The sequence below is a fragment of the Ictidomys tridecemlineatus genome, chromosome 2 (assembly GCF_052094955.1).
Source record: "Ictidomys tridecemlineatus isolate mIctTri1 chromosome 2, mIctTri1.hap1, whole genome shotgun sequence".
Taxonomy (NCBI): domain Eukaryota; kingdom Metazoa; phylum Chordata; class Mammalia; order Rodentia; family Sciuridae; genus Ictidomys; species Ictidomys tridecemlineatus.
Genome location: NC_135478.1, coordinates 12,577,069 through 12,586,205, shown reverse-complemented (window position 1 = coordinate 12,586,205; position 9,137 = coordinate 12,577,069).

Genomic DNA, 9,137 nt, shown 5'->3' with positions numbered 1-9,137 from the left:
TCTATATCTCTAGGGTATGCTGACTTTAGGTCTTTTGGATAAATACCAAGGAACAGAGTAATTGGTTCATATGTCAGATGGATTGCTAACTTTTTGATTTCCATCCTGCTTTCTGATTTCCAAGATACCCAGGGTTCTCCAATAGGTCTTCCAGAACCTGTATGACAGAGTAAATCGGGCCTCCTAAGCATTGGAGAGGAAGCCTTGTGATGGATCTCAAGAGTAAAGGGTTCCAGCCATAATCGTTTGAAATCCCAAGTCTGATTGTCCCAACAATCCTTCCATAGCTGAGGTGTTTTTGATTCTCTCTTGGTCTCTTCAAACATTTTTTTTGTGTGTGTCTTGTAGAACATCTTATAATTTTTTTATGATAGCCAAAAATGTCATACTGGGTAAAAGGAACTGCTTCAAACAAGCTGTTAGTCATTGGTGGTGAGCAGGACTGTTCCACGGCCCCATGACTAGATCTCATGTGATCCCAGTGAGAGATCCCGTTCCTCTGGAGTCCGACAAACACATGTGTTATTCAGTTTCTCCAACCCTCCCCCTGCTCACTCTCTCTCTCTCTTTCTAAAATACATACATGCACGCGCGCGCGCACACACACACACACACACACACACACACACCCCACATGGAACAGGATGGCTAAAACTGACTAGAGTTGGGTATTTTCATTCTCCCAGGTCATTAAGTTCTGATAAAACCCCAGTTGCTAGATAAAAATAAGAAAGGAAAAGAAGGGAATCCCCTGAAAATAGAAGGGACATCAGTAGAATAGACCAGGGGGATTGAGGGGAAGCGGGAGGGAGGGGAAAAGGGAGGAATGGGGGAATAAAACTGACCCAGCCCTACGACATACATGAGTATACCACAGTGAAGCTCGCCTTCATGTATATCTATAATGCACTAATTTTTTTAAAAAAATTATGAATAAATAGAAGAAAGACTGGGAGAATAGCCAGAGAAGAGAGGAGAGGAGAGGAAGGGGAAGTACTGGGGTTGCGATGGAGCAAATTAAATTCCATGCTTCTATAATTGGGTCAAAATGAGCCCCAATATTATGTAAAACGATCATGCACTAATTTTTTTTTTCAAAACCCAGCAGGTTAGGCTGCAGTTGAGCAGTTCCCGGAGCTCAGACTTGTAGGAAGAGCAGGATGCACGGGCATCCCTCTAAATGGCTCCTCTTCCCCCCCTCAGCCAGAAGCACACCCTTCCCATTTACAGTCCTGTGACAACCTGGTACACAAAAGAGGTGGCTGATAACTGGATCTGCCAGAATTTTAACTCTGCTCCTGTCCACACCGAGCTTCCAGCATTCTCCAATTACAGTGGACATGTCCTGCCCTTGGCCCTGGCATTTAAGAGTTTGTCACCCAGGGGACTTTCATCCCAGTAAATGGCGACTTTCTTGATTTGCCTGTTTATCTTTTCGAGAGTGGAGGCAGCAATATGTCCCGTGACCTGTGACCTCTTACAAATCTAAAATGTTTGCCTTTTCAGCTTATTCACATTTTTATTTATTGTTAGGCTCGTACCCACTCTTACCTTCTTTCATGCCAGACCAGAAACTGCAAGTCCAGAATCAATTCATTTTGTTATTATTAGTTAGTTAATATTGCATTAAATTAATTACTATTACTATTAATTAACCACCCTGCCCAAAGTTAGTAAAGTCTTAAAACGTCATGATACCCAGTGAGTACTCAAATATTGTTGTTTCCTCAAACACAACATTTCTCATCAAAATCCAAACAAGAACCAAACATTAATTCAGTTGTTTCATAGGACAATTTTACTCTGTAATAGTCACACACACACAATCTTGTTTATACCATTTATTTTCTGAACAAACTGTGTTATTTTTATCCTGTGAGAAGTTCTCTAAGTCATATGTGCTTGCTGTCTTACCCCAGTATCATTTTATGTGTCTCTGCAGAATTTAAGAAGAAAAGACAGGCACAGGAGGACTGGTGCTGAGGGAGACTTCTTTCCTGGAGAGAAGCTGGGGGTGGTTAATGAGATTGCACCCCAGGATAAACTGAGGATAGAGGGGAAAGCAGCTCAGCAGATCTGTGGCTTCTTACAGATCCAATGTCGGGTGAAAAGTTCAATGCCATAATAACTGGATCAGTGACCAGATGTTTCATGTATGCCAGTAATGGAGATCAGAAAGTGCTTCATTCCAGTTGCTGTGAAAATACATCCAAGTATCAGTCAAGTCCTGTGATCACAGAGCACAGCTCAGGCACAATAAGCCTTTCCCACTGACTTCTCCCTGCCAGGATCCCAGGTGAAGTTCTTCTCCCACCTCCTGGGGCACTGGTGACATCCAAGGGAAGAAAACCTTCATGGTGTAGATTATACGAAAGCTTCTTCATCTTGGAACTATTGATATTTGCTGCACATCAGACCACATAAACCACATCCCTATCTCTACCCAGTAGAGGCAAATACCTGTCATATGCAGGTATGACAACCAAGATATTTTGCATACAATACAATACATCCATGAAGGTCAAACACTTTCACTTGAGTACCCCAGTTTTCTAACAATCACCTACTGAAAACTCTTGCATGTATGTGATGCAAATGAATGAGTGAACAGATACCTCAGGAACTCTGGGGCCAGAGTTTCAGGAAATCATTTCTTTGCATGATTGACATTTTATAAGAACACAATTTGTCATATGAGAGCCCCTACTCTATTTCCTAAATGTTTTAGAAATGTTTAGAATGTGTGTGTGTGTGTGTGTGTGTGTGTGTGTGTGTGTGTGTAAGTTCATTGAACACCCGAAGCATATAAATCCCTGTAGGAGTTACTGGAAACAGATGAGCTGAACGCACTGGGAACTGCCTGGAGCTAAGGGTTCTGAACCCCCAAAGAGACTCACTTGAAGGTGGAGACTGAGCCATCTTTGTTAGACCAGGCAGCAAGAAAAGACCACTGATTCCAATTAAAATCAAATTAAAGCAAGCTTATCATTTCCACCGGCCGGGCTGCCCCTCCCTCCCAAAACCACGGGAACAAAACAGCCCACAGCTTTCTTGCAGCCCAGCTTTATAGCCCAGAAAGTCACATAAAGGGGCGGGGGTTACAGATAATAAAACTCTGACAAGCATAGCACAAAGGCTAGTTTACATTTTTGCTGGCCCTGACATCAGAATTTATGAAGGTCATTAGAGCCTCAGAGAGGGTTGTTATCTGGCCAGGGAAGGCCAAGATTTGTGAGGCGTCACTAAAGTTTCAGAGAGGGTTGCTATCTGGTCAGAGAGCCAGGCATGGGTGAGTTCAAGGCACGGGCAGGCATTCCAAGCAGGTTCAGAATTTGCAGTAATTTATAGTAAAACTGAAATTATCTTTTCCTGGCTTTGTGGAGAGATGGCTCCCAATTTTAAGAGATAATCAGGTTGGGTCTATCACTGGCACATTGCAAAAAAGCACATTGCCTTTGCGTATGTCCATTCCCTGGCTAGACTACCCAAAGATAGGATACGGAAATAGGGAGTGGATCAAAGTGGAAACTAACCTCGCCTGTGAGTCGGGTTGCATAAAACGCTCCTCACGCTGTCATCTGCTGCAGAAGCTACCTCTGTGAACCATGCTAAAAAGAACAATCTCCTTCCCCCAGCTCTCTTCCCACAACCCACCCCTGCCTCTGGCTTCCTTACCATTCCTGGCCTGCAGAGCCTCCACTTGCCGGAACATTCCTCCCCACATGGCGTCTCTTTTGTGTCCACCATTGGCCAGTCTCTGTGAGACGAACAGACCCAGGTTAAAGGTGATCGTACTGGAGGGGTAAAGGAGTGGCAGGTGGGAGGGCAGCACTCCGTTTCACTCATCACTCACATTTGGTGTCTAGTTGCTTCAGCTCATCTCTCACCTGGTTTAGAAAGAGCAAGACTGGATGGGAGAGGAAAGAAAGGATGTGCTCTAGAGCTTTAGGTGACTCGTCCCTTCATTTCCCACCACTAACCTCCTGCGGGCGAGGCTCAGGAAGACCATTTTCTTCTACGATGCTCATGCTCAGGATTGGAGGAGTGGCTGAGTGGGAAACTGCTTGCCTAGAGTGCACAAGGCCCCACGTTTGACAGCAACAACAATAAAACAAAACACACGCTCCCAGAGAAACAGTCCAGCCATGCCTTCCTACTCCACCTCCACCGCAGCTCCTGGGGCCCCTGTCCACACACTACAGACTCAGGGCCTGTTTCTTTCCCATCGCCCATTACTAATGGCCTGGTCACCTCACCTCTGACCAGGTCCACCCCAAGGATAATGACCAACAGAAGCAGGGTCAGGACCATTGCCAGGCAGACAAGCTTCCAAGGCTCATCCTGGAGCAGTGGGGATCCTGCTTTGCCGTGGGGCATGGGGCAGGGCTCAGCGTATGCATGCTCAGTCAGTGCTGGGAGGTCAAGGCCTCCAAACCATGGAAGGAGCAGGAATCAGTTATACATTCAGAAAAGTGCTGGGATAGTCTGGATGGACAAAATGACTCCTACCCAAGCCCCTTGACTCATCTGGTTCCCCGGGAGTGCAAATGGGTTTTTCTTCCATTGGCATAAAGTCCTGTTCAGCCTCCAACCCACAGTACCTCCCTTCAGCCATGGCTGCAGCTCACTCTCCTCTGCTGGGCTCACAGCCCTCGGGGTTATTACTGGAGACACACCCATCCTGGAGGACTTCATCCTCTCTGGGTGAGTCTGAATCACTCATTGCTAGAGTGATTAGACAGAGTGATCATGAGATTATGGGGATCCTGAGTTTCCCCCTCCTTCTTGATAGTCAATCATTAAAGGGTACACTGGACATCTGGATGGACAAATGACTCCTGCCTAAGCCCCTTGATTCATCTGGCTCCCTGGGCGTGCACGTAGGTTTTTCTTCCATTGGCATAAGGTCCTGTTCAGCCTCAATCCACAGTGCCTCCCTTCAGCCACGGCTGCAGCTCACTCTCCTCTGCTGCGCTCACAGCCCTTGGGTGTTGTCTGGAGACACACCCGTCCTGTGATAGGGAATGTCCACTATCAGATGTTTCCTCCCTGGCTCTGCAAGGCCCCAGGATCTCTAGATACGTTATCACAGTTCACGTCTTGGGGAGATGACACATTGTCTAGGGGAGGCCTTTTTGCTCCAAGTTTCTGCCGCACATTCCATTGCCCTCCACACTGGTACATTTGTAGCTTCCCTAGAGTAAGTTTGGAGATCGCTGATGCCTTTTCCCTTTAGGTTTCCTGTTACATTGGTTCGTAAAGAGCTTGTACATGTGAGAGAGGAAGCGGCTGTAACAAGTTAGGAGCCACTTCTACAATTTTTTTTTTCTCAGAAGATGTGGCCAAAGTCATTTGGATCCATTTCTTTACCATTTCAAAAATTAATATAGAGGGCTGAGGTTGGGGCTCAGTGGTAGATCTCTTGCTCAGCATGTGCCAGGCCCTGGATTCCATCCCCAGCTCTCAAGAAAACTGTAGGATACCAAGTAACCTGTAGAAGTGAGCTCAGGGGCATGAAGAACCTCTTGAGGATCACACCCCTTGTCAGGAAAATTTCATGTTTTGTATCATTTTTCAGTTTCTTTCCTTTCTGGCTGTAATCCTGTCTTTTTCTCATCTGCTTTTTAGCATTTTGACTAGGATGGGCCAAAGGCTCTGTGTGCACGATTATGTCCCCATCCATTGGAGATTATGCCTTGTGTTAACCCAGGGAAATTTGTAACTGATGAGATCTCCAGAAATGTGGTGGCTCCATCTTGAGGCCCTTTAATCACCACCTGGGTCACCTCCTGCAGCTAGGAGAAACCACCCAAGAGACCATGTGTCTGGTCGTCTCAGGATCCTGGCCATAATTTCCTTCTGTGGTTGTCACAGGTGAGGACTTCAGGATTTCGGCTCATAGCAGAGCAAGAGAGACGGTCTCCTGACACTGGTAGGATGCTAAGAAGATACCAAATTTCCCTCTGCACCATGACTACCACCTCCACTCAATAGCTAGGAGACTCATGTGGCTGGTCCTAGCTAGAGTCATGGGGCAGTACAGTGGTGTGTGCCCTCCCCTGAATCTCCTATACCACCCAAGGGGAAGGCTTCACCTGCTGGCAGGTCCATCCATGTCATGATCAGGGGACAGTCCAGAGCAGGATCAACCAGCCATAGTTTTGGAGACAGGAGAAAGACACCCCGGTGTCTGCAGTTACTGAGCTCACTGAAGACCTACTATGTGCCTAGGAACATTGGGCAGCGTAGAGCAGGTATGCTGGTTGGCACCGCATTTGCTTACACAGTCACTGACCTTGATTAATTCCTTTAGGTATATTAAGTCCCCCCTCCACTTAATGAATGGGGAATAAGGCTGAAGAATATTTAAGTGACTTGCCCAAATTCATGTGGCTGGTGGAGGCAGGGAGCCTGGGTTTGTGTTATGTGCCATTAACCACTCTATGAAACTTTTTGTCTGTAAATTCACCACTTTTGCCATTTTCAAGTGCAGAATTCAATGGCACTGGCACACGCACAATATCATGCAAACTTCACCACCATCTAGTTCCAGGATATTTTCATCATCCCAGGAGGAAAATCTGACCAGTTAGCAGTCACATCTCATTCCTACCTCTGCACCAGCCCCAGCAACCACTCATCAGCTCTCTTTCCCTTTAGATTGGCCTCTTCCAAATATTTCAAATAAGTAAATCATGTCACATGTGACCATTGGTGTCTGACTTCTTGCACACAGTATAATGTGTTCAAGATTCATCCGTGTTGTAACATATGTCATACTTCATTCCTCTTTGTGGCTGAGAGTATTCCATTGCATAGATACACAATGTCTGCTCATTCATTGACTAATGGGTATTTGTGTTGTTTTCACCTTTTGAGATTGTGAAGGGGGCAGCTATGAACATTTATGCACAAGTACCTGTTCCTACACATGTTTTAAATTCTGCCCAGTTTAAACCTAGAAATAGGATTGCTGGGTCATGTGGTAATTCTGTTTCCCACTTGATGAACCTCCAAACTTTTTTCCACAGAAGCTGCACCATTTTGCATTTCTGTCGGGAATGTAGGAGGGTTCCAGTTTCTCCACATCCTCATAAGGCTTGTTACTTTCCCCGTCTTAGATTCTAGCCATCCTTGTGGGGAGTAAAGTGGCATTTTAAGGTTTCCATTAGCATCTCCCTAATGACTAATGATGTGGAGGACCTTTTCATGGGCTTCATGGCCAGTACAGAGCATCTTTAACAGAAGCTTACATGTAAATGTAATACCTTTAGACATAAAGATTAATTTTCACATGTAAAACATTTCTTATAATTTAAAATTGGGATTATGGATGACAGCATATTACCAGTGATTATTGAGATATGTGGGTATTGTAGAATTTTATTTTTTACATTTTCTTCTATGGATACATATCATTTTGTAATAAGAAAATAACTTGCAAGATAAATAAAGAGAAAAATAGGGCTGGGGATGTGGCTCAAGCGATAGCGCGCTTGCCTGGCATGCCTGCGGCCCGGGTTAGATCCTCAGCACCACATACCAACAACCAAAGATGTTGTGTCCGCCGAGAACTAAAAAATAAATATTAAAAAAAAAGAGAAAAATAAAGGTGACTTTCCTTTAATACTGCATTTATTTATTTATGTATTTTGGTCTCACTTGGCCATCGATGTTCCTCTCTAATTTTACAGCCAGTAGTCCTCCCATCCTCCCAGTCTGTGGCCTCCTGTGTTTAGCGGGAGACACCTACAGGCAGAGAGGAGCCAGGGCTGGGGAAGCTACTGTCCGTGGTGCTGAAGTGGACACCCCCTTACCCCCACCCTCAGCCCCCACCATTCTACCCATAACCTCACTCCTTTGTCTTCTCACTGTATTCAAAACCCCTGCAACTTCCACTACCTGCAACATCTAAGGGAGAAGGGATTTCTGGTTGTGCATCTTCAAATTTTAAGTTCTCATTGGAGCCAGTAGCAGACCAGATCAAAGTTTCTCAGACATAATTGTGGATATTTAGAAACTACTGAATGTTCCAGTGGTTTCCTCCAACATCAGGTTGCCATGTTTTCCAAAACTCAAACATCTCTTTGGGGTTAGGAAGTTACCTCAGGGGTAGAGCACTTCCCTAGCATGTGCAAAGTCTTGGGTTCTATCCCAAGTACCATAAAGAAATAAATATAGAAATGTAAACATATTTCTTTTATGATTTTTAAAACATTTAAGCTTTAAAGTCATGATGCAAAAATAAAGAAAGGAAAAAAATTGGACTCGATGTACTGCAAATGCTTGGAAGATATTGGCTCAGTTATATTGTACATGCAGACTTGTAAATCTTCAAAAGAGAACAAAAGGGAGTACGATTAAGTAGTAAAGGAAGGAAGCCTTAGTGAGATAAATGATTTCCCCCAAGCCAAACAGCTAGTAAGTAGCAGACTAGGATTCTATTCTTGATAGGACAACCCCAAGAGGAAAGAAATTATCTTAGTCCGTCTGGGATGCCATAGCAAAGTAAATATCTTAGGCTGGAGAATTCATAAACAGTAAAAATGACTAGTCACAGTTCTGGAGGCTGGAAAGAACAAGGTGCTAACAGTTTTGGTGTTTGGAGAAGGCCTGCTCATCATAGATGGAACTTCTGTGTGTTTCCTTGCATGTTGGAAGGGTAAAGAAATCTCCCACTGAGCTCATTCAAAAGAGAGAACTATACCCATTCATAAAGGATTATGACATAATCACCTTCCAAAATTCCCACCTCTTCATGCCACAACACTGGACTTCAACTTATGAATCTGGGGTGGGGGGAGTACAGATCACAAACAATCAGACCCGAGCATGGACTCAGGGTCATCTGCCCAGATTGACTCTAGCTATCTATCCCTTGTTCCTGAAAGCAGACCTTGTCCTCATGGTCTGAGATGGGGCTCCAGTTACATCATCGATATTGCAAGCAGCAGGAAGGATGAAGGTGGAAGATGGGGACAGACTGTCCTAGTTTTCTGTTAGCGAAAGCTACCAGAATTATCACAAAACCTTTGACTTTTCCATACGTGACAGGACAGTCACTTAATCAAACCAGCTTCAAGAAAAGGGTTCAAATATAATCTATATATTCCAGAATGCCATGCATCTTAGCAAAA